Source organism: Bos grunniens, chromosome 13 (genome assembly GCF_055505025.1).
Source record: "Bos grunniens cultivar Pamir isolate PY7600 chromosome 13, Bosgru_T2T1.0, whole genome shotgun sequence".
In the NCBI taxonomy this organism is placed as follows: Eukaryota; Metazoa; Chordata; class Mammalia; order Artiodactyla; family Bovidae; genus Bos; species Bos grunniens.
Genome location: NC_141177.1, coordinates 4,940,616 through 4,966,649, shown reverse-complemented (window position 1 = coordinate 4,966,649; position 26,034 = coordinate 4,940,616). Strand labels below are relative to the sequence as shown.

Here is a 26,034-nt window from a genome sequence, read left to right as displayed (position 1 = left end):
CCCACCCTCTCTCAGTAACACCTCTCCGGCGGGAAGTCGTATCTCATTGGTTGAGTTTAGGTCATGCGCCCATCTCAGCCAATCACCGTTGACAGGGGTGGGCCACAGATTGGTCACGCCCCACACCTGAAGCCAGTGGGTGGAGTCCACACTATTCAAATTCCTTGGCCCGGCAGCAATGGAGGTGTGGTTTTGTCAAAGGAAAATTGGAATGCAAATACTAGAAGGAAAAACAGATGCCAGAAGGCAGAAGCAACATCACACGTCCTCCACAAACACCTTCTATGTACAAGGCGCTGCGCACGCTGTCGGGTATATGATGGTGAAAAAGAGCTCTCCCAGCCCTCAAGGAACTGGCATACTGGGAGAGACCAAAAAGAGCAAGCTAACAAACGCTTTTAGAACTACAAATTGCACTAAGTTCTATGAAAGATACAGACAATGGACTGAGATAGGAAATACTTTGAACAGGATAGTCAGAGAGGAGGCAACACTTAAACAGCGTCAACAGCTATATTTTCCTGTGGTCATGTACGGATGTGAGAGTTGGACTGTGAAGAAAGCTGAGTGCCGAAGAATTGATGCTTTTGAACTGTGGTGTTGGAGAAGACTCTTGAGAGTCCCTTGGACTGCAAGGAGATCCAACCAGTCCATTCTGAAGGAGATCAGCCCTGGGTGTTCTTTGGAAGGACTGACGCTAAAGCTGAAACTCCAGTACTTTGGCCACCTCACGCTAAGAGTTGACTCACTGGAAGAGACCCTGATGCTGGGAGGGATTGGGGGCAGGAGGAGAAGGGGACGACAGAGGATGAGATGGCTGGATGGCATCACTGACTCGATGGACATGAGTCTGAGTGAACTCCGGGAGTTGGTGATGGACAGGGAGGCCTGGTGTGCTGTGATTCATGGGGTCGAAAAGAGTCGGACACGACTGAGCGACTGAACTGAACTGAACATGAGAAGAAACAATTCAGGTAGTCACTGGGAGGGGAAATCTAGTTGGACACCTCCTTCACACCTAAACCAGGACAAATTCCAAAAAGATCATGGGTTTAAATGTATACAGTGAAATTGTAAATGTAGTAAAATATGATGGGTATAAATCTATTATAACTTCAGACTCTGAAAGACCTTTTGAATAATGAAGCAAAACTGAAATGTCCGAAGTGAAGTCTCTCAGTTGTGTCTGACTCTTTGTGACCCCATGGACTGGGGCTCGCCAGACTTCTGTCCATGGAATTGGATTCCCCAGGCAACAATACTGGAGTGGGTTGCCATTCTCTTCTCCAGGGAATCTTCCCGACCTAGGGATCGAACCCGGGTCTCCTGCGTGGTAAACCATCTAAGCCACCAGAGAAGCCTGAAATATGCTAAAATGAAACATAAATATGTTTGACAACATAAAGATGTTAAAAACACTCTTTATGGTTAAAAAGATTTACCACATTCAATGCCGAGAAGCAAACTGGGCTAATCACAAAAGGCTAACTCACCTGACATACAAAGTGTTTCAACAAATCAGAAGAAAAGTATCAACAATTCAGTGGGAAAACAGGCAAACAGAGGTAGTTCTAAGAGGAGGAAAAGCAAATGGCTTTTAAGTATGTAAAGAAATGATCAACATCATGCATAATAAGAGATATCATTTACCTCCCCATCAAATCAACAGAAATCCCAGTCTGACAATCTACTGAGTTGGTGAGTAGAAACTGATGACCAGAGAATTCCCCAGCAGTCCAGTGGTTAAGACTCCAGGCATTCACCGTACAGGATTCATCCCTGTTTGGAGAACTAAGATCCCACAAGCCCACGGTGTGGCCAATGAATAAATAATAGACAATTATTCTACAGGTTTATTCATACATATGCTAAATGGCATATACAGAGTTATTCATTATCACATTGTTTATAATAGCAAAAAAAAAATGAAAACAGTATCTGCTGACAAAGGACCGGATGAATAAATGGCAGTCCATCCCTACAGCGGAATAAAATTCAGTGATACGAAACAAGGAGGCAGGGGCTTCCCCGGTGGCTCAGCAGTAAAGAATCCGCCTGCCGATGTAGGAGACATGGGTTCAGTTCCTGATCTGGGAAGATCCCACGTGCTGCAGAGCAGCTAAGCCCGTGCACCACAATTATTGAGCCTGTGCTCCACAGCCCGGGAGCCACAACTGCTGGAGCCCGCGTGCCCCAGTGCGCCACAGGGGTAGGCGCTGCAATCAGAAGCCTGTGCACTGTAACTGGAGAGCACCCCTGCCCACTGCAACTACAGAAAAACGCCCACACAGCGACAAAGACCCAGCACAGACCCACGCAAATCAACAAAAATCATTTTTAAAAAGCAAGGAGGCAGGTTTGTGTGAATAGGTAAGTAAAGTTTACGCCAGGACTTCTTAAGCAAAACACACACGCAAAAAATGTAACGAACCATGTGTACAGCATATACTCATTTGTGACATTTTCAGGGGGTGGAAAGGAAAAGAATATATTTTCATATTTGCTTATATGCAAAAGATATTTTAAAGGTTATGCAAGGGACTAATAACACAATGGTGGAGGGAACAGCAAACTCAAAAGTCCCCAAGGTTAAAAAAAGAAGGGGGGGCGGAGGTGGTAAATCCCGAGGACTAGGAGAGTGCCTGGGAGAGATGACATGTGACAGGTGGTGGCCAGATGCTTGTAAACCGCCCTTTAGGAGTCTGGTCTTGAGTCCAAGTGCAGTGGGAAGACATTCAAAAGAAGAATATGATCTGATTCACATTTTAAGAGCATCTTGCTGCCATTTGGAGAAGCTGTTAGAGGAAAGCAAGATGGAAACAGGGAGGCCCATTAGGAGGCTGGGCAGCTATCTAAGAGAGAGATGAGGTGGTCAGACCCGGAGGAGGCAGTGGAGACAGGGAGGAGAAGATGGATTTGAAAGGGGAGTTTGAACTTGGAATCCACAGGCTGATGTGGCACCAGGAGGAGCAGGGATTCAAATGAAGAGAAGACTGGGGGCTGGCTTCTGGAGGCACTGTGGGGGCGGTGATGGTGTTGACTGAGCCGGGGGGACGGGGGAAAGCAGACTGGGGTTGGCTTGGGATGGGGTGCACTCCAGGGTCAGGCATGGTAAGGTCAAGAGGTCGGTAAAACGTCCAAGTGGCAGCATCAAGTAGACAGCTGGGTGCTCGAGCCTGCAGTGGAGGAGGCCAGTAAGCACTGAGACAGCACACACATAATAACAAGGACAGGTCCCGTGTGGATTCCAAATTAGAGCCCCAGGCCACCCTGGAGAGCTGGGTTCACATGTCCACCAAAAGTCACGTTCAAGAACGTTCATGGCGGCTTTATTCATTACTGGAAATGGCTCAAGTGTTCTTCAACAGCAGGTGGATAAATAAATTGTGATAAATTAGATGACAGACAGATAGATGGATAGAAGGTACAAGCTAAAGTAATGAAAAAGAATGAAGCATGGATACACCCAACAGCCTGAGTGAAGCTCACAGACATTGTCCCTGAATCAAAGACGCGAGACAGGGCCCTGGGCACCGCAGGTCCTCGTCCACCTGGGGGTGGACCCTGGCCTGAAACTGCTGGAGGCCAAGGCCCCCCAGGGGCGTGTCCACCCAGGGCCCCCTTTACCTGTCACCACCGCCGGAAGCCTGGATGGGCCGCAGAGCGAGGGCCTTGCTGGCCGCAGTCCTGGCCGGCTACCCCCGCCCTGAGGCTCCAGCTGAGGTTCCTGCGGAGACAGGAGTTGTCGGGATGTCGGCTGCATGAGGTGGGGTGCAGCCCGGCCTCCCCGGAATCTCCACCGGGCCTGCCGTCTCCTGCTTCGGGATCTGGCCTGAGTCCGTGCCACCAGAGGCAGGGCCCGTGTGGCCATCCTCCCACCTTCCACACGGTGATTCCCACTGGAGCCTCTGCAGTTTCTGGACACGAGCTCGGTCGCCAGGACAGGAAAGGATGACTGGCTGGTGGCCATGAGGGGCGGCTGCCTGAAATCAGCGGCAATAAACCACTCAGGCCTTTCTCACCGCCAAAAAAACCCCACAAAAAACCAAAGCCAGACAGCAAAGAATGCATGCTGTATAATTCCATTTACACAGGGTCCTTGATCGGCAGAACTAACTTATAGTGATAAAAGTCACACCAGACTTTATATCGGGTTGGGGAGTAGAAGTCCCAAATTTAAGTAAAATTAAACTTAATTTTATTAACTATTCAATCAGTCACACCTACCATTTTAAAAAATTTCATGGTGGTGCCAGATGCTCCTGAGGGTGAAGGAACAGGAGGGGATGAGCACAGGAACCTCGACTGGAAGCTGGTGGAAGGTTCTCGATCCCCTCTGCCCGCCGATGTAGCCAGGTGACTGCCCCGCCCCCTCGGCAGGGGTCTGGGAGTTACTTTCCGGAGACACTGAAACAGAGAGGCTGGGGATGAAACAAGGAGCCAAAATGGTCAGACCCAGCTCCCTTCCCTGCCTCGGCTTCCAGAACACAGGCAGCCTGACAGGCAGGATTCCTGGGCAGGACTCTGGGAGAGTCCTCCACAGAGAAGCAGAAGTGAACCTCCTTGGCAAAAACACTGATAATAATGATATTTGGGTCCCAGAATGAAAGAGCTGGCTCACTGCCCAGCCACACTGCAGAGAAACACATGGAGCTTCCAAAGAGTTGTTTGTGCCTCCCTCTCCCACATGAATGGAGGTAAAGAGCCCCCGACATCTTAGAAACATTTCTAACATGAAAAGACAGAGACTGGAATCGACAAGCAGTAAGAGGCATCTGGGAACAGATGAAGACATTACAGGGAATAGATGGAAAGGCATCCAAGTAGGAGACTGGAGACTAGGCTTTGCATCGCAATTCTGTCTGTGGCTGGGCTGCCACATACAGTTGTGTGGGTTGTGGACTGCCCAAATCTAGGAGGCATCCTTCATATTGAGGTCCATGTAGATGGTGTCCGGGGGCTGTACAGTGCATCACCGTATTTGGGACCCTGACCCACTATCTGCCCCTGGGAAGTAACAGCAAAAGAACCTCCCAGTGGGGGGACTTCTGGAGGGCAGACAACCATCTTGGTTGTTTTCATAGCCCCAAGTCTAATAAAGCCTATGAGTTGGCTCTCCATAAATGCTTGTTGACTAAATAAATGAATTAATAAGTGAATGAACAGTGACTATGAATCCAGTGATTTGCAGTATCTGTGTACTTCCACACCCCCCATAAGATCACGGTAAAGCAGGCAGCAGAATGTAGTGCTGGCTCTGGACACAGACTGCCTGCTTCAAATCCCAGTCACTTAATCCCTCAGAGTCTCTGTCTCCTTGTGAAATAGAAGTGATAATGATGATGCCTGCTTAAAAGTGCTATTGGGAGGATTAACTGAGGTGCATAGTAAAAGCACTGAACATGGGCCTGGCCAAGTCTTGTCAGTGAGAATTACATTTGGCTTTATAAAACAAAAAACCCAAGTAAGTGATTTAAGATAGAGCTCTTTTCCTTTTTCTCCCATCGCCAACTCCTCCTTTCCCTGTATGGACTTAAGAAATCAAAAGGTGTGATATCCAGGGTTAGAATGACGAATAGATAATCACAGGGGTCCTAGATTTCTATCATTTTGCTCCACCATCCTTGAGGTTGCCTCAAGGATCGAAACAGTTGCCAGAGTGCCAGCCATTGTGTCCACATTCTAGGCCCGAAGAAGGAGGGCATGAAGAGGGGTGAAAGGTGTGTACTTGATAACTATCAGCTCCACCCAGCAACTTCTGCTAGCTTCTCCCCTAGCTGCATGGGAGGCACATTGCTGCCCAGATCAGGGTCTGTTAATAAGGAATAGATATTGGGAGAGCAGCCAGTCATCTCTGCCACATGGGGACTCAATAAATATCAGCTGTTATTATTATTGTTGCTAACCCAGTTTTTGAGAGGGGAAAAAGGAAGCTCAGAGAAACTGGGCAATTTGCCTAAGATTTTTTATTCAGTTCATTGAACAAGTCTTAACTATATACCTATATACCTACATACCTACCATGCTCTGGCCCCTTAGGATACAAATGCTGAATAAGACATGAGCTCTGCTCTCAAGGACATGAAATCAAGTAATTTCAAAGAGCACTAAGTCTAATGGTCCAAAGGATAGAACACTCAGCCTGGGGTGAGGGCATGAGGCTAGAGGCAGGGAGGGCTTCCTGGAAGAGGTGGAAAAGTCATCATAAGAATAATAGCTGTACCCGCTATACATGAGATATGCTATATATCTCACATATATGAGATATATGTGTCTCTCTATATATCTACTGTACATGAGATATGCTGTATATCTACTATAAAGGAGGTCTGCTAGTGACGAGCTTAGCACAGTGCCTGGCACACAGTGATGCTCAAATTAAAGCAGCTCTTATGCTACTATGATCGTTACATCATCATCATCTCGACCATTTTGCATAAATTAAAATGGCCACTTCTCAACTTTATAATATTTTTCAACTGAATTCATCTTCAAAGGGTGTTGACCTCCGATACGTATTTAAAAAGCAGAACAACAGGAACCAAAAAATCCTCATTTTCTGTTGACTAGGCCAGAAACTGCCCTTAGGAACGATAAATTTGTACCTTTTCAGGAAGAACTGGATTTAAAGAGCTGGCATCTTAAATTTTAACATCAGGCACTTAACTGGCATTCTCTCTATGTGATAATAGGAAAGAAACAGCAAAAGATTAAGAGAGAAAATTTTAAACATTAAGAGAGTTTAGTTATGAGAAGGCTAGACGCACTGAGGCTGATTCACATTTTACTCCAGCGACCCCAAGAGAAACCAAATTTCCTGGAAGATCAAAAGGCAAGGCAGGTTCTGTTTAAAAGCAAACTCTGAGTGAAATCAGATTCTGGGGGTGGGTGGGGGGGACATGGTAGCCTTTAAAATGCAAATGAAAGTTGCTCAGTTGTATCTGACTCTTTGCGACCACATGGACTATACAGTCTACGGAATTCTCCGGGCCAGAATACTGCAGTGGGCAGCCGTTCCCTTTTCTAGGGGATCTTCCCAACCCAGGGATTGAATCCAGGTCTCCCACACTGCAGGCAGATTCTTTACCAGTTGAGCCACCAGGGAAGCCCAAGAACACTGGAGTGGGTAGCCTATCCGTTCTCCAGTGGATCTCCCCAACCCAGGAATCGAACTGGGGGCTCCTGCATTGCAGGCAGATTCTTTACCAGCTGGGCTGCTGAACCTCAAAAATAGCATTTGTCCCCTGGATATTTTGGGAGTGTCCTTGGCAGAGCATGGCAGGAACCAGGGGCCTGTTTGGACATCTCCTCCGAGGACACACCTAAAGAATGCATCACCCGCCCTCCCCTTGACCCCAAGCCCCACCCAGGCCCCAGAGCTGTGTCAGCAGTCGTGTACGCGGCACAGAGATAAAGGGAGATATTTAAACACCCAGAAATCATCTTCTAATTTAGGAACCAAGCTGCAAAATATCTTTCTCCCTTAACGGCTTGAGTTGGGAATCTGGATTTTGAACCTTTTCTCTTGCCAGGCTGCCAAAAAGTCTTCATGAACTGATAGAAGGCGAATGGAAGACTTCAGGGACAGAAGGGCCGTGGGTCTTAAACTGTCTGGAATCGGAAGGTTCAGACCATCAGAGCCCTTTCTGGACTTCTTCATTTACTGTCTGTTTCCGCTGGGGCTTCTGATCACCTCATCATTGCTGCTGCGGTGGCAGTAATGATTAAGCACTTTAATACTTGGACAAGGAGTGTGCAATCCTGCAATTACATTCCTCCCTGCCCCCTTGCTGGGGGAGAGTTGGAATTGTTGTCCCTGTTTTGCACAGAGGAAAATGAAGGCCTGGGTGAGGGAACCATCCAGGGTCAAAAACTAGCCAGCATAAGGGAGACGCAGGATGTGGGCGGGGACGGGGCAGGCAGCGGCTCTGTCCCAGTTTGAAAAGCTTGCAGGTCTAAGTTCAGGACGTGTGCTTTATTCTTAAAGAGGTGGCTGCGGAGTTCGTGTGTGCGGAATGTGTCGTGGGTGTCCTGCGAGTTGTGTGTTTGTGTGTCTGTGTGTACTCCAGTGTTGCTGCTTCCACGTGTGTATCTATCTATGTATCTGTCTGTCTGTCTAGGTGTGTAGAAGGAGGGACAGAGGTGAGACCGAGGGTGATCAGGAGACAGGAAGGAGAATCAGTTAGTAAAGTTTAGAATGGCAAAGCCAGCTGCCCCCTTAAGAAGCATCTGGTTCCATCTAAGGTCTCATTGCTAACTTTGGTAGGTATGGTAACAGCGTGGTGACTTAATTTTTAAAGTGGTTATCAAGTATTCACTGGTGAAATGACACGAGGCCAACCAGTTGCTTTTAGAAGAACTCTGGCAAAGAAAGGGTAATTTGAAGGATGATGACCAAATGAGTTTGGCAAAATGTGGATAATTGTTGGAAGATGGTAAAGTAAAAGATAATACCCAAGTATTATCTATTTTTTCTATATGTTTAAAAATAAAAAGTTTTTCAATCTTGTCAGCTACTCACTGCAAACTAGCAACCTATGGGTCAAACACTATTCATAAAAATCTTTATAAAAAGCGAATAGTTGCCAATATTTAGAAATGGCAGATTGCAAATTAAAGGCTTGGTTTCTAGTTTTTCTTGAAAAATCAGAATCTCTCATAACTCCAGTCCCATGATCCTTTTTTTAATTCATAAATTTATGTGGCTGCGCCGAGTCCCAGTTGCTGCATGTGGGATCTTCTTAGATGCAGCATGCAGGATCTTTTCTTCTTCCTTCCTCCCTTCCTCCCTTTCTTTCTTCTTCTCTCTCTCTCTCTCTTTCATTCTAGTTGTGCCATACGAACTCTTAGTTGCGGCATATGGGATCTAGCACCCTGATCAGAGATCAAGGCTGGGCCCCCTGCGTTGGGAGCAGGAAGCCTTAGCCACTGGAGCACCAGGGAAGGCCCACATAACCCTTTTGGGTCACAAAGGCCTACCTACTGGGAAGCAGCTGGAACTCACCCCCTCTATGGGGCCTTTGCTTGAAGTTTGCCACAGTCCCCACGGTTCTCTATCTCTCCTGACACTGACGATGTTCATCACTGCCCTGAGGTCTCTGTTTCTCTTTCAGTACAGATAAGAGGAAATTGAATGAGACCTCCTGGAGCAAGGACTGCTGTTTGGCATCCACATATCTAAGCTCTATTTCCCTCGTACTTACACCACTACACTGCTGGGGGTGGTGATATATTCAAAAATCACATTTTCCAGCTTTTCTCGAATGTGAGAGTGCTCTAATGTTTCCCAATCTAGGAAGTTTCGTCCCCGGAGATGTTTCTGGTTGTCACAGCTACAGGCGGGGAGCACTACTGACATCTAGTGGGCAGAGGAGGCGATGCTGCTGAACATCCTGTGGGCACAGCGCCCGGGACAGATCCCACCACCAAGAATCCTTCAGTCCAAACCTCATTTGTGCCGAGTGGCCCGTGCGTTGCAAGTGAAAGCTGACGGTGGGGCTTCCAAGAATGCTTCTTGGTGCCTTGCCACTCTCCTGCGTTTTCCCTGCAATGCAACCATGATGGCTGGAGCTTAAGTAGCCATGTTGTGACCTGAGAGAGGTTCTGTACTAAAGATGGAAGGAAACGGAACCTCTGTCCACACCACGGAGCAACCCCCTTGGAATGCTGACTTCCAGACTGGCTCTAAGTAAAAGGAAGGAACCTCTAATTGGTTTAAACTGCTACGGTCAAGTATTGATAACGGTTACTGTCAGCCAAGTGTAATTTCTAAATGACTTCTCTGTGTGCCTGGTTCTCTATGCTAGTGGGCAAGGAAAGATAGACAGGAGGGCCAGATCGTTACAGGAAAGCAAGAGAGAGCGTGTTTCTTTGGCAGTGACGCAGTCCACGACCCTTGTTTATGTCAGATTTCGGCTTCCACAGGCATTGGGACTCGTAACTCTTGGACTAGCCCACTCCTTCACCAAAAACATGAGGAACTGAGGCCCCCAACAAGTTAATGATGACTTGGAGGATAATCCACAACCTTGTCCTTCTTGCCTCATATTTCAAGAAGCTAAGTCCAGTGTAGTGATAAAGAATGCAGTTTCTGGAGCCAGACCGCCCTGGTTCAAACCCTGGTGCCCCCATTTACTAGCCCTATGACTTTAGGCAGCTGACTTAACCACTCTGTCCCTCCGTTTCTCATCTGTGCCACAAGGATGATAATATAGGTGTCTGTGGCCTTTGACTGTTAGGAGGATTCCTACCGGTCAGAGACCCAGCAGGAGGGCAGGGCTATGAATGGACTGTCTACCAGGCACTGGGCGGGGTGCAGCCCCCATGGACGCTACAACGCCCCCAGGGCTAATAACAGAGAGGGTGTTACCACTAAGCAGTCGGAACGGGGCGGGGTGGGGGTGCATCCCAACCCCTAGGTAGTAACAGTGGAGGTGCAAAGGGCAAAGATGGAAGCGGTTGCCAGATCTGGAGAGAAGACCTCTGAAGAGGGTGTCTGAAGGACCTGTGACCTTCAGTCAAGGGACACGGTGGCCCAGGATCCCAACAGGAGAGCTGGGGGAATAACCAGACCGGCGCTGCTCCTCTCCTCCCGTCTCCTGCCAGTGTCTCTCATCGATCAAACCCAACCAGAAGCCAGAGGGCAAGAGAGCCCTTTGATGCTGCACACAGGGGTCACAGAGCAGAGTGGGAAGGACTGGAGGGAAGGAGGAGGAGGCTGGAGACCAGGGCTCACGTCCCCAGCCCTGTGACGACAAGCTTCCGGATTGTGCCCTTGGAGGGAACAGAGGGCCCTCTTCCTCCCTTTCCCTCTTCCCACTGGCAGGCGGAAATATGGTAGGAGCTAAAACAGTCCTCCCAGACCAGGAAGTGGAAGTCACACATTAAGAGTGCCCAGCAACGAGGCAGAGTCTGAACCCCAGACAAGGTGGAGCCACCATGGCGAACTGGACGCTAACCGCTGGGCTATTCCATGAGAGAAGATTCAACTTTCATTTTGTAAGCCAATTATTTCACCTTTTATTTACTGCAGTGGGACTGATATTCTGACCAATACAAGATTTAAATCAGGTATTTGCTCAGATTTTTTGGATCTATTTTAGACTGAGCTTTTTAAAACAAGCAGAAGTGACTAGAAAGTGACAGATGCTGCTCAAAAATACTGGTAAGGAATCTGCTCTCCAGGGAGATTTAACATAATACAATAATGAGCAGTGTTTGGTGAAAAAAAATATTTTTTAGCATCTGAAATTCCTCTGGAATTGAGACGTTCAGTAAGCCGAGTTGTTTGTCAGCAACCCAACCACACTAAACTCCCAAGGGGCTGCAAGACAGACCTGCTTCCTGGCTGCTACCAAACAAATCCTGAGATGAACTCTGATTGGACCAATCTGCACCACATGTCATGATGGTCCTTGTACTTCAGCTGCTCTGATTGGCTGGTGCTAAGTCACATGTTCTTTGTTGGAGGAGTGTCACAGGAACCTCCTGGACAGAGAACTTGCATAAGGGGTGGTGCCAACCGAAACACAGAGTGCTTGGCATAGAAGAGGATGCAACTTGGTTTGACCTTCTCTGTTTCCTCCTTCTCTTGAGTTTCTGGGCCAGCCCTGGTGCCCATGGCCATCCTCGTCAGCCCACGCTGGAGGACTGCCTGCAGCATGGTAGGCAGCTCTGCACATGCCCATGGCAGCTGCATCACCGCCCAGGGCCCGTGTGTTCAGCATGTTCACAGCAGGTCAACAGGGGAAGTGCCTGGGAGTTGACAGCCCCAGGCGGTACCATCAACCATTGAGAGATGGGCCCCCAATGCAGCAGGGCCCTGAATTAGCAAACACCCTTTGTACTCACCACTATGAAAAGAAAGAAAATAGGGGGAAAAATTTTTAGAAAAATAACAAAGTGTCATGGGAGTGGGGGGACTAGTTGCTGTGGGATTTCCAATCAGCCACTCTGACATTTTTTTGTTTTAAACAAATGAAAGTATTGAGCCAGACTGTTTGCTGCCAACATTCAACATGTGTGCCTATCCCCAGAAAGTAACTAAATAAATAGGAACAGGAGACGCCCCCCCCCCCCCACTGGAGACCCAAGGGACGTTTCCAGGGCTACCAACAGAGCATCCTCTGTGTTTCAGATGACAAAGGAATCCGTGTGAAATACAGGGGGTGGCTATGTACCCAAGGGTCGGCTGTGAGGCTTGTTAAAGCCACGGGAAAGACGAGGTCCTTCCACTCAGTGAACAGGAGTCATCTGTTTCGGCTCCAGGTGGGATTATTAGAAGAATGCTGCTTCATGGGACAATAGCATGTTCCCTCCTATTCTTCAGAGATTTAAAGAGAAACTACAATTGATCTAACGGATATCTTAGTTTGGAAACCCCCCACAGTAGAGCTTGTATGGTCACTTGGGTTTCCCCAGAGGCAGACCCTGAGACAAAGATTCAAGGACACGTAATTTAGTTGGAAGGCAAAAGACACACCAATAGGGAAAAGGAAAGTGAGGGAAGGAAGAACAACCAGGATTAAGCAAGTTATCAAGGCACTTACTACTCTGGGCAACTGGAGCTTAACCCCACGTCCCACCCCTAGGGCAGAACATGTGTCTCAGAGTTATTCTACCTGAAGGACCAGGGAGCTGGGGGCATTTATACACCGCTTCCTTCCACGCACAGGTTGACGGCTGCTGGGCAGAAGGGACAAAGCATTAATTCTTCAGCACTTCTAGCCTGCTTGACTCCTACAGCCAGGAAAAAAGACACCAAACAAACTCATGTAAAAAGATGAAGATGCTAACAGCTAGAAGATGGGCAGACGAAGCTGAGCAAATGATAAAATCTGAGGCCGACAGATAGCGACTGCTACTCCCTGATACAAGTAGTTTATCTGGGAAACAACCTTGGGAAGGATAATGAGGAAGTGGGAGGTGAGACAGGGAAGGGAGAATGGCAGGCGTGTCAATGAGCTGGTTACCTCTGTGGGCACATGGGGCTCAACCTCACGGAGGACCTCTGGGAGATGAGGTAGAGGACACTTCAGAACTGTCCCGGGAAGGGGTCAGGAAGCTGCGACATTTATCCACAATGCCCATCTCCCAGTGGTTGACGGTACCACCTGGGGCTGTCAACTGCCAGGCACTTCCCTTGTTGACCTGCTGTGAACATGCCAATCGCACGGGCCCTGGGCAGTGATGGAGCTGTCCACCACGCTGCGGGCAGTCCTCCAGCGTGGGCTGGCGAGGGTGACCATGGGCACCAGTGCTGACCCGGAAACCCAAGAGAAGGAGGAAACAGAGAAGAAGGTCAAAGCCAACATGTACAAAGTGCAGGGTGCTGCCATCCATGAGCACATCTAATCTCCTTTTTATAATTCCCATTTTACAGATGAGGGCATGTGACTTGTTTCTGGCAATGTGGCAGTTAAGTGGCAGTGCTAGAATTTCAGCTCAGATTGAGTCTATGAAGACAATGTCTCTCTCTCTCTGTCTCACTCATACATTTTTTTTTCCCGAATGATGTTTAGAGAGTCACCAAGACTGAAGTCCAGAGAAGCCTCCTCAAAATTTATTCTTCTATTTTTTAACTATTTATTTATTTACTTATTTATTTGGCTGTACTGGGTCTTAGTTGCAGCATGCAAACTCTTACCTGTGGCAGGTGGCATCTAGTTCCCTGATCAGGGATCCATCCCAGGCCCCCTGAATTGGGAGCCTAGAGTCTTAACTACTGGACCACCCATATCCTCAAATTTTAAAAATGCTTTATGAAATATAGTTTTTGTTTGTACTTTTCATACATTCAACACATTTATTAAGCAACTGGTGAGAACAAGAGACAAAATCCTTGCCCCTTAGAGTTTATATTACAGGCGGGAAAGGAGACATTAAACAAATAAATACACAGATGAGAAGCAACAGAAATATGGATCCCAGAGTGGGGAAGTGAGACAAGGAAGGGAAGGCTGACAGTAAAGGGAAATTCCTTGAAATCACAGCTGTGATGCAGGCTGTCAACCTCAGCCTATTGATACCTTGGGCAGAATTGCTTCAATGTTGGGGATTGTCCTGTGCATTATAGGATGTTTCATCTTGTAGAACTTGACCCTAAATAGGGTAAATCTTACAGTAAATAATGTCTTAATTAAAAAAAAAAGTAAATTATTTAGAAGACTCTACAATAGGACTATCAGGACTTCCCTGGCAGTCCAGTGGTTAAGATGCCATGCTTCCAATGCAGGGGTGAGAGTTCGCTCCCTGGTCAGGGAGTTAAGATCCCACATGTTGTGGGTGTGGCCAAAAAAAGCGCGCAGGACTATCAGTTGGATGTTTGGGGGGAAATCAAGCTTGGTGAGAACTCTGAAGCAAATCTTGACCCCAGTGGGGGACTGTGTGAGAGGGAGTAAGAACCCAGGATCATTGGAACCAATCTACATGTAAGAAACTGGGAGATCTTTATGGAAATGCAGACATTTGGTGTTAGATGTGGGGAATGACTGTTTTCCACACATTAAAAAATTTTTAAAAAGCTCATTGCAGCACTATGAACAATAGCCCGGACATGGAAGCAACCTAGATATCTGTTGACAGAGGAATGGATAAAGAGGTTGTGGTATATAAACACAATGGAATATTACGCAGCCATAAAAAGGAACGGCCGTGAGTCAGTTCTAGTGAAGTGGATGAACCGAGAGCCTGTTATACAGAGTGAAGTTAGTCAGAAAGAGAAAAACAAATATTGTACTGAATCTAGAAAAATGGTACCGATGAACCTATTTGCAGGGCAGGAATAGAGACACAGAGATAGAGAACAGACTTATGGACACAGCAGCAGGAGAGGGTGGGACAAAGTGAGACAGCAGCACTGAAACATATACATTACCATGTGTAACATAGGGTGCGAACGGGAAATTGCTGTATAGAGCAGGGAGCTCAGCCTGGGGCTCCGTGACAACCTAGAGGGGTGGGACGGGGGGGGAGGTGGGAGGGGGCTTCAAGAGGGAGAGGACATGTGCATACTTGTGGCTGGTTTCATGTTGATGTATGGCTAAAACCAATACAACATTGTAAAGTAATTATCCTTCAATTAAAAATAAATTTTAAAAAAGATTGTTCCAAACAGATCAATGCAAAAGCAGTCTGGGGGAAGACTACTGGATTTCATGCCATTCTATGTGAACTTAGCTCACGGATTGACCGACCTTGCTGCAAGATGAGGAAACTTCGCTCCATTTCAGAGACCCTGCAGAGCTTCTTTAAAGGTCATTAAAACTCAGTCTCAAAAGCAAAAGATTGACACAGTGGTTAAGATTTAAGCAACCTTCAAAATTACATCTGGTCCACCAAACCCCAAAGTGAATTGGGATTTTGTCTTCTCAAATGAGACACTTCAGTGCCAATAACAATAAAAGCCAATGAGTCAATGGCTCATGCAATTTCAAAACTGTGGTTTTCATCTTATGGCTGGTGGGGACTTCCACAGAAGTCACAATGTTAACTTAATACAGGAACAAACAATGAAAAAAAAGATGGCAATATGACAAAGGCTTAAACCAACATCTGTATGTTTACCCAAGTCCAAATAAATCCTATACCAGTGGGTTTTATAAATATAACCATAAATGGTGGGCCAGCTTGGGCTCTGCCATTTAATACTCTGTGGCCTGAGGAAGTCCCTTTGTCCCTCTGAGCACCAGCTTCCTCGTTTCTAAAATGCAGAGATGGTAACAGGACCTGCCTCATAGGCTGTTGTGGGAATTAAATAAGATACTGAGTGTTAAATGATTGATAAGGCAATGTACTGGTTTATGATAGCTGCTGTAACAAATGATCACAAGCTTAGTGGCTTAGTTACTATCTTATAGTTCTGAGGTCAGAAGTCCAAAACAATGGGTCTTATGGAGCTAAAACCAGGTGCTGGCAGAGCTGTGTTCCTTCTACCAACTCCAGGGGAGAATCTGTTTCCCGGCCTTTTCCAGCTTCTAGACGGCTGCTGAATCCCTTGGCTTGCAGCACATCTTCCATCTTCAAAGCAAACAACTTTGCATATTCTGCTCACTCTCTCGGACCCTGATTCCTGACCCACATTATCTTCTCTGACTTCAACCCACCTGCCTCCCTTTTATAAAGACCCTTGTGGTTACACTAAGTCCATTGAAATAATCCAGGATAATCTTCCCATCTCAACATCCTCAACCTAAATCACAGCCACTGAGTCCCTTTTGCCACATAAAGCAACACATTTACAGGTTCAGGGGATTAGGGCATAGACATCTTTGGGGGTGTGTGTGTGTGCTCAGCTGACTCTTTACAACCACATGGACTGTAGCCCACCAGGCTCCTCTGTCCACAGAATTTTCCAGGCAAGAATACTGGAGTGAAAAAAAAAAAAAAAGAATACTGGAGTGGGTTGCCATTTCCTTCTCCAGCGGATCCTCCCGACCCAGGGATCAAATTCACGACTCCTGCATCTCCTGCACTGGGAAGGCAGATTCTTTACGACTGTGCCACCTGGAAAGCCCCTAGACATCTTTAAGGGGACCGTCATTCTATCTACTATGAGTGGCTGTTAATGGCATTATTAATATAGTTTGCTGGCTGCAAGAACTCTGTGGCAACGTAGAATATTGATGATGACATGTTGGTAAAGGGGAAAAAATATGCTCTCAAATTGCCCTATGAAAACCTTCCATAGGAAAGAAGACTGGGAGAATGCACACTTAAATGCAAGCAGTGGTTGTGATTGGAGTTAAATCAGAATAACTAGGGGTGGTGTTTCTTTTCTCCATTTTTGGTAACACTTTTATAATAAAATATTTTAATGAAAATATTCGTAAATATTAAAATTGAAAACCTTAACTACATATATATTATTTTTATATATATTGTTCTCATGATCAATTGATGCATGACAAACCACCTCCAAATTTAGAGGCTTAAAAACAACGGTTTATTCTTCTCACTCACAGTTCTGTGGGTTGATGGGTTGACTGGGCTCGGCTGAGTGGTTCTCACTTGGACTCTCTCAGGCCGTTGCAAGCAGATGGCTACAGGGCTTGATGCATCTTGACTTGGGCTGGACCTCCAAGATGGCACCTCAGTGCCCTCCCACTAGACTAGCCTTGATTTCTTCCATGGTTGCTCAGGGCACCATGAGGCAGGAAGCCCAGAACTGGGCCAGGATCACTTTCACCATGGTCTACTGGTCAAAAGAGACACAAAGTCTAGGCCAGTTCAGATTCAAGGGAGTGGAAGGTTAGACCCCATACCTGAAGGGAAAGAATGAATGGCAGCCATCTCTGAAGTCCAGTTAACATGTACTCTTTCCCTCCCCGCTCCTCCCCAACATCATCCCAGGATGTTGCCTGCTTCCCCCACTTCCCTATTTCATTCTGGGATGTCTCCCTCTCCTTCTTTGAGGGGAATGTCACTTCTCTGGGGGGAGATCACAGTTTTGGGAGTTCTCAGTTAAGACCTAAAACTTGTCCCCTCCAGCAGTATCAAGAGCTTAAGCTTCTTAGAGAAGTTGAGGTGGGCTTTTTTTTGCTTTGTTCTGCTAGTTTAACATCCCTTCCTGCTTCCTGTACCAGGAGCTTCCTGTGGGGGAACTACTGGTCAACCACGGTGCCTTACACTCTATAAGCTTATGAGTCGGCAAGTGGTCCAGGCCAAGCCAAACAAAGCCTCCCTGAAACTCGAATCCCTAACACAGTGTCCCTAACAGAGTGACAAAGCCTGAAACAAAAGCTTGCAGTGGACACTGTAGGCGACTCCCCTCCAACCATTACACCCAGTGCAGAGAGGGCCTGACTAGTCTAAGCCAGGGATTTTCAACCTCTGCAGTGATGACGTTTCAGGACAGCTAATTCTCTGTAGTGTGTGAACGGGGGAGGCACCAGCCTGGCACTGAAGGGTACTTAGCTGCATCTCTGATTTCTACAGGCTTCCCTGTTGGCTCAGTGGTAAATATTCGCCTGCCAATGTAGGAGATGTGGGTTTGGTTCCTGGGTCAGGAAGATCTCCTGGAGAAGGAAACAGCAATCCACGCCAGTATTCTTGCCTGGGAAATCCCATGGACAGAGGAGCCTGTCAGGTTACAGTCTGACGGGTTGCAAAAGACTGGGACATAACTTAGTGACTAAACTTCTGATTTCTACCCGTGAGATGCCACTAATACTTCCAGATGTCTACCAGTGTTGCCAAAACATGTCCTCCAAATATGCCTCTTGCCGATGACTGGTTCAGGGGTGAACGGCCCCAACCCACCTTAGCCCACAGGACACCAGGATAGATGTCCTGAGGACTTCGGGCAGCAACGTTTCCTTACTCTTAAGAGAGAGTCCAAGAAAGCCACTCTTTCTTTTCTCCCCATTGGATGCTGACTATTTTTTAGCCTGATTACTGCTGGCCACGACTTTGCAGCCACAGAGGGAACCAGCTATGAGCTGAAGCCAGCGTGTGGATGGCAGAGGGAAGAGAGAGCGAGCCTGGGTTCTCTGTTACATTCTTGAGCCCCCAAGTCAAGCGACTTGAGAGCTGCCCTGTCTCCCAGCTCCTGTACTGCTTAAGCCAGTGTGAAGCCCTGCTCTCTGTTGCTTGCGGCCAAAGCACCCTAAGAGACACGTGATTAGAGCTGACTTGCCCTCTTGTGTAACCAAGGCTCCCTCAGGCCATCCTGTTCTCAAGCCTTTTTCGAACTTGCTTCTGGCATTTTCTCCATTTCTATAAAGTGCCTACCTCCTTCTCACAAGTTCCTTTACCATGCCTGCTGGCCTGAACCAATTTCATGATTTGGCAGTAGAAGAATTCTATAACTGCAGTTGACTAATTTCGGCTCCATAGAAACCGACATCCGCAGCCACCGCAGCACGACCGTGAGGCTACCTGAGAACCTGTTTGCTGAGGATGACCGACTCATCCAGTATCTCACAAAGTGCCGCTTACGAGCCCCGCAAGAAACGTGGAGCCTCATGCGAACAGGTCAGTGAGAAAACCAAGACAGAAAACATTTCCGAAAGTCCTAAGGCAGGACCACCCGGCTGCCGGGGAGCGGGAGGGGGTCAGGCCAAGGGGCAGCCAGGCAGGACCACCCCAGGGCATCCTGAGGGCTGCTAGATCTAGCAGGAGATGAGAAGGAGGTGAAAGGCTGAAGAGAAGAACAGGATTCCCTGGTCAGAGAGGCCCCGGCTCCACCACCAACCCCCTCTGTGACCCCGAAGGAGTTGCTTCGTCCTCTGAGCCTCAGTTGCCTCATCTGTTAAACAAGCATGAGCCGTACTAACTTCTCAGGCTTGACGTGCGCTTTACCTGAGACACACACCTAACCGGTCTAGGGATATGTCTCAGCTAGTTGAAGTGTTACTATGAAATCATTTTTATAATAATTACTACCAAATATCCTGTGTTGAAACCCCCGTGTTCCCTCTGGGTAATAATAAAAATCTAGAGTAAAGGTAGGATTCATGGCAGAGACAGGAATGGAGGCAGCAGCAGGCCTCCATGGAGCGCCCCTCACAGGCCAGGCCCTGCTCTACACACCTTGTGTGTGAGTCTTGTCCATGGAGTCCCCCAGGCAAGAATACTGGAGCTGGTAGCCATTCCCTTCTCCAGGGGATCTTCCCGATCCAGGGATGGAACCCCGGCCTCCTGCATTGCAGGCAGATTATTTTTTAACGTCTGAGCCACCAGGGAAGCCGCTGCACACCTTGCAGACATTAATTCAGTGAGTCCTCACAAGAACCTTGTGAAGTAGGAACTTATATTAGCCCCATGTTACAGAAATAGAGAAACAAGAAGTTTGATCACTTGCCCCAAGACATGTGGTGTCCTCAACCCACCTCTCTCCAATTCTATAATTTTGGGGACTCTTTTAGTTACTGAAACTATCTCCTTTCAGCTCTTAAAACTCGAAACTCCTCAAATTAAAATGTTGGTCTCAACCAGTGAGCCACAGCTAGACCCAGCACGGATGAATCTCATGGCCACGATGTCGATGGAAAGAAGGCAAGGCAGGCATGAAAGCGCACACTCGGAGTGAGTCCACTGACGCAAAGTTCAAAACAGGCAAAACCAACTCAGAGTGTTCGGTGTCAGGATGGCGGTCGTCCTTGAGGAAGGGATGTGACTGGAAGGGGTACCAGGTGGTTCTCGGGGGGCTGGTCGGGCTCTGTGTCTTGATCTGAATGCTGGCTACATGAGCGTGTTCAGCTGGGAGAAGTTCTTTAAACTGCGTACTTAAGACTGTGTACTTTAAACTGTGTACTTATTCTGTATATATGTTATATTTCTCTAAAAATTTGCTCGAAAAAAAACCTTCAATCTAGAATTTGATTTAAAAAAAAAAATTAGCAAAGGGACTTCCCTTGCAGTGCAGTAGTTAGGACTCTGGGCTCCCAGTGCTGAGGGCCCAGGTTCAATCCCCGGTCAGGGAACAAATATCCCACAGGTCACATGGTGCAGTCAAAAGAAGAAAACAAAATTAGAATTCGATGCAAAGTTCTTCTACACCTTCCTCACTTCCATCACCCAGTTCAAGTGAGACTTCTGGCTCTTAGGGGCTTGGAAACGGAGGGGAGGGGAAGTAGGAGAGGAAGTCGGGTGCTTTCCCGCTGAAATGGCCTCATAGGGAGCCCAGAAGAGAAGCGACTGCCCCCACCTGCTAGATGAGCTCTGAATTTAGACTGAGTAACCCAGAGGGCCCCCTCATCATTTTATTGTATATATATGAAGTAGTGGCTGCAAAGCATATGTAATGGGGGGGGCCTAGATGAAACCCAATATATATGATGTCTCGAGGACTAGCAGTGGGGATGCTCTGCTCTTTTGAAGATGCCAGGAAGCTGTGGATCACACCTGGTTGAAGACGATGCTTCTATTCATGGCCCTTTAGTTAGAAGGAAAGGCCCAAGTCTACCGTCTTGGGCAGAGTTCCTCCAGAAGCCAATGTGGAGGCAAAGCTCTGAATGCAACTGAGTGACCTGAGAGGAGATCTTAGGGAGGACTGGTCCAGGGTTAAGGGAACAAGAAGGGCACGCAGGAGCCAGTCACCAGTGTGGGCAAGGAGGACCTCGCCCCCGTGGGGACTCCCAAGAGTCCAGGAACAACCAGTCCCTGAGAGGCCCTGCTTTGAGGAGCAGGGAGTCAAGGTGTTTGCGCACCAGCTTCCCCTCATCCTTGGCTGAGGGCTGCTCCCAAAGGCACGCGCTCCTTGGCACTCGCGACCAGACCCTGAGGGCCACTAAGCCCACTCCAGTGACTGGAGGAAGCTTGCGGGTGTGAACACAGCGGGCCGAGGGGATGCGCAGGCCAGGAGCCTGACCGGGGGACACCTGTCCCCGGGTTTCTCATCCTGTGGGGAAACGAAGCTCTGACCTGCCTCAGCTGGAGTGTGACTTAGGGCCGAAGCATTCCCCACCGATGCAGGAAGAGCAAGGGAAGCTGGAGAGCAGGCTGAAGTAACCATTGAGAGCGAGAAGAGACAAGCGATAAGCTGAGTTCGAGGAAAAGGTACTCAGACTTCTCAGAAAGTGTTGCGGAGGCCAGGGCACTGAATTTCCTGCTGCCTTACGAGACGGGAATTAGATCAAGCTGAGTTGTTTATTAAGGAGGGCGGAGGACGACCCAGTCTGGAGGGTGAAGATCCTAGAAGTATTTAAACTTGAGAAGGAAAGAAAGCTACTTGGAAGAGAGAGTGAGTGAGTCAAGAGGGGCTGAGGGAAAGAGGGAGATGGAGACAGAGGGGAAGAAACAGGGACAAACCAAAGAAATGTGGAAATGCACATACCAAAACGTTCAGTCACCATCATAAGCGGTCAGACTACAACACTAAGTTTCCTCTCTTTCATATGTGCTTTCCAAGCTTTCTTCACTAAACGTGTATCACTGTTGTAACTAGAAGAGCTGAGGGGGCGGGGAAGGTCCGAAACTGACAACTCTTAGTGAAGAGCATGCCCACCGCGCATCATTTCTGTCTCTAGTTCGTCCATGTTTCTTGAAATGATTTAAATACAAACACAGTTTCCTTTCTTCTCTCTCTCATTCCTTCCTTTTTTTTTTTTTTTTTTGAGATGCTCTGGGTCAGAGTCAGCTCTGAGCTGAACCAGAGCTAAGGCTGACAGTGGGTGGATTAAAGGTAATTTAAGGAGAGAAGGATTAGAAGCTGCTTTGGAACTGAGAACTGAATTAACTTCTTCCTGTCCCTACCTCTGCAAGAACTGTCTTGTCCCAGAGTAGTGTAGGAGGGCAGTGGGGAGGGAAATTGGCTCTGTTTAGGGAGGTGATAAAATTGGGTTTAGATGATTCATCCTTTCATATAGTCATTCAACAAGCATTCAGGGAGCACCTCCTTTGCCCAGCCCTGAGCTACTCAAAGGTATACCAAGATGAACACTCCTCAGCCCATGCATGAGACAAGCTCCTGGTCAGCTGAGAGAGACACACATCCAGACGGATAAAGCCAATACAAGAGGACTGATCTGTGCCAAAAGAGAGGGTTGCACAAAGGTTGAAGTTCTGCTTTCACCCCACCCCACCCAGATACAGATCTTGGTTTGAAAAGAAGAAGTAAGACATGATGAGGGAGATTCTTATTTAGAAGAAAAGCGGTGACAAGTCGATGCAGGTGGTTTCCAGAAGAGCTTGACTTCCAAAGCAATGAGGGCTCTGCAGAAGGAAAAAGGTTACACTTGAGACCCACAGGGCTGGAGGAAGGTTGAGACAGAAGACAAAGACAGTGTATCAGTTAGCATGCTTCTGGCTGCAAGGAACAAAAAAGCAGCTTCAACAATAAAACAAAAAAGCTTGTCATTACAAAGAAGTTCAGAGCCAGGTGGTTCCAGGGACAGCTCAGTAACTCACTGACTTTGTCAAGGACTCAGGGCTCTCTCTCTCTGTGCTCCTCCAGCCTTAGCCTGTCAAGGAAGAAGCATAATTCCTTCCACGTGTCTCTTACAAGAGGGAGAAACCTTTCCCAGGAGCTCCTGGGCGGACTTTGCCTGACATTGAATTAGCTGCATTTGAGTTATATGTCCATGCTCTAACTGCCAAGACGGCTTGGAAAAAGAACAGCTCACTTTTTTTTGCCTCTGTTATATTGGGTGGGCTCAGTCAGCCAAGAAGAAGGGTGGGGGAAGGAATGGTGGGGAGATAGGCAACCAAAAAGTATCTGCCTCAGAAGGGAATTAACATTCTCTGAGCATGGTTTCTAACCCCAGCTGTCCCCGAAATTTCCAGCTTCCCCTTTAATGTCTAACTAACGATCAGACCCCATGACATGAACAAGACTAAACTTTATCAGGTTCTTTCTGAGGATATTACTCAGAATCTCTGGGGGATGTTCACATGTCCCATGGACCATCCCTGTGGTTGCTTGGCAACCACAGTGAGCTGTCTCTCCCAGGACTTCTACAGCCCTTGTCTGCCTTCTCTTAACTGCCTGCCACAGGGTGCCACTCCTGTCCCCAACACCATCTGAATCTGGAGGCACTACCCAGCCCTCTTCCTTATCAGCCCCCTAAAACATGGCTGAGTTAACCAGAAAACAGACTCAATTACTGTAAATGAGACTCCCACAAACAGTGGCTTAAACAAAGCAGAAGTTTATTTTTAACAGTAAGAATGTCTGTAAGCAACCATGATGACTAGACCTGTATGTATCAGCTGAATATCAGCCTCCTTTATGTCTCTCTCATAGAACAATCCATGTATGACCAGTCTAGGGTGATGGGCCGGGCTCTATCTTTTTCTCTTCCACCCCTGTATGTTGCCTTTGTCTGCACAGTTCAAGTTGGAACTCGCTCCTACACTCCAGGCAGAGGGATGAAGTAAAAAAGCAAAAGAAAGAACTTACCTGTCCCCCTGCCCAGAACTGCTTAGGCCTTTGAGGGCACGATTTAGAAGTGGACCACATCACTAACACCCACATCCTATTGGCCAGTATGTAGTCACATGGCATAGTTACCTACAAGGGAACATGGGAAATGTAGTCTTTAGTTGGGCAGCCATTGCCAAGGTACAATCCTGTTCCTATGAAAGAAAAAGAGAATTGATGTTGGTAACGATTAGCATCTAACCCCCAACATAAGATGAGCTTGTAGCAGTGAACAACATTTTAGTGAAGCCTTGAGTGTAACAGGTGGGAATTATGAGCAGAAAAGGAAAACATAAAATGAAATTGCAAGCACAGAGTTTCTAGAGGCCATGTACCTGCATCCTACTTTCGCTCATGCTGGTCTCCTTCCTCATTTCTCTCCAGCCTGTGACCGTGTTGTGGGAGGCAGTCTACTTGCCACAGAGGGGGCCTTCCTGCCTCTCCCTCTAGACTGTGGACCCTTACTCTCCCTTGCCTACGCCAGATGTGGGCAGTGGGGAGATCCTGGTTCTTCGAAGGAAAGCTCCACCCACTGTTCCCCATGGTTCAGGTGAGGATAGCAAAAGAGTTGTGAACCCATTTCCCCAAGCCTGGGTCCCTCTGCTCAGTCACTCCAAGTGTGGGACCTCTCCACAGGTCTCCCTCCAGCACAAGGAGAGAACGTTCAGGCCAGTCCCTCCCTGTCTGCACAGACAGTTCTCAAATGGAAGCTATTTCCATCTTCAAACACAAAAACTGCTGAAGCAAATACTTAATCAAAAAGACCTAAGCCTGGGGCCCTGTGCAGCTGCACAGATCACAGTGCGTGTGTGCTCAGTCACTCAGTCGTGTCTGACTCTTTGCAACCCTGTGGGCTGTAGCCCACCAGGCTCCTCTGTCCAAGGGATTTCCCAGACAAGAATACCGGAGTGGGTTGCCATTTCCTCCTCCAGGGGATCTTCTGACCCAGGAGTCGAACCTGCATCTCTTGTGTTTCCTGCATTAGCAGGCAGGTTCTTTACCCCTGAGCCACCAGATGAGAGACACACCCACAAAGCCAGCCCTTCTCACCTCCAGCAGCATGCCAAAAATTAGAAATGTAAAATAGGAGGTGGCAACATACACCATGAAAACATCTGGAAGCAGGTGGTAGCTTTTTTCACTCAGCAACCTACGCAATCGCAATAATAACAGCCATATTTATGAAGTCCTGTCCTTGAACCAGAGACAAGGCTCAGACACCAACTCATCCAACCATCACATCCCTGTCTTAACATAAAAGACAGAAAACTGACCATCAGAGGGTAAGTAACCTGTCCAAGGGCACATAAGCCCAAGTCAGCCAGACTGCAGAATCTACGCCCAGAACCACTGTAGCGGGGTGGCCTCTGGAAACCTTCCTTTGCTGAAAGCATGGGGCCAGGTCTAGTTTCCATCCTTGAGTCAAACTTCCCTGCTCGAAGGTTCCCTGCTTCAATCACCGCCCCACACCCTCCTTTCTCAGAAGACACGTGATTCCCCTAGTTCCCCTGAGCGCCTGCCCCTCCAGTCCCTGGGAACTCACCCTTGCAAGAGAGGCAGCTCCAGATTAGATTTATGTATTTATTTTTGTTTTTATTTTTAACGGCTTGGAGTCAAGTCTGAAATATTTTGTGGGGGTGGTGGGGCGGGGTGGGAGGGAGGTGGGAGAGTCTTCACAAGGATGGGGAAGGTCCTGGGAGGAGGTGAGGGAGGAGCTTCTGGGCTGCTAACCTTCCTGTGAGTTCTGAAACAGTGCAGAACTCAAATGTAGTCATAGAATTTCAGAATTAGGAACAGCCTCTAGAGCTGAACTGGGTTCAAATCCCAACACCACCATTTCTTAGCCGTGTAACTACAAGCAAGCTGTGAAACTTTCTGTGCTTCAGTTCAAATGTGGGATAATAATAGTAGTAGCTACACCATGCTGTTGGGATAATTATTCTCACGATTATCATGTATCCATGGTTTATTATTAAGGCTTCCCTGATGGCTCAGATGGTAAAGAATCTTCCTGTAATGCAGGAGACCTGGGGTGAAGCCCTAGGTCAGGAAGAGCCCCTGGAGAAGGGAATGGTTACCCACTCCATTATTCTTGACTGGAGAATCCCCTGGACAAAGGAGACTGGCGGGCTACAGCCCATGGGGTCAGACATGACTTAGCATGCACACGTGGT

The 26,034-nt window shown here is 47.7% G+C and overlaps 1 long non-coding RNA gene across 3 annotated transcripts; it reads right to left on the bottom strand.

The window, feature by feature from the left end:
• Window positions 1–1,839: 1,839 nt before the first annotated feature.
• Window positions 1,840–24,418, bottom strand: LOC147359998 (uncharacterized). 3 transcript variants are annotated; one of them, XR_015138901.1, is made up of 4 exons: window positions 23,840–24,418; window positions 4,228–4,407; window positions 3,628–3,983; window positions 1,840–3,176 (listed from the first exon to the last, which is right to left on the bottom strand). It is a non-coding gene; the product is annotated as an uncharacterized LOC147359998 (long non-coding RNA). The 3 variants fall into 3 exon arrangements; XR_015138899.1 differs by having other exon boundaries at window positions 1,840–3,983; window positions 23,840–24,417; XR_015138900.1 differs by lacking the exon at window positions 23,840–24,418 and adding an exon at window positions 12,621–12,740 and having other exon boundaries at window positions 1,840–3,983.
• Between the last annotated feature and the right edge of the window lie 1,616 nt (window positions 24,419–26,034).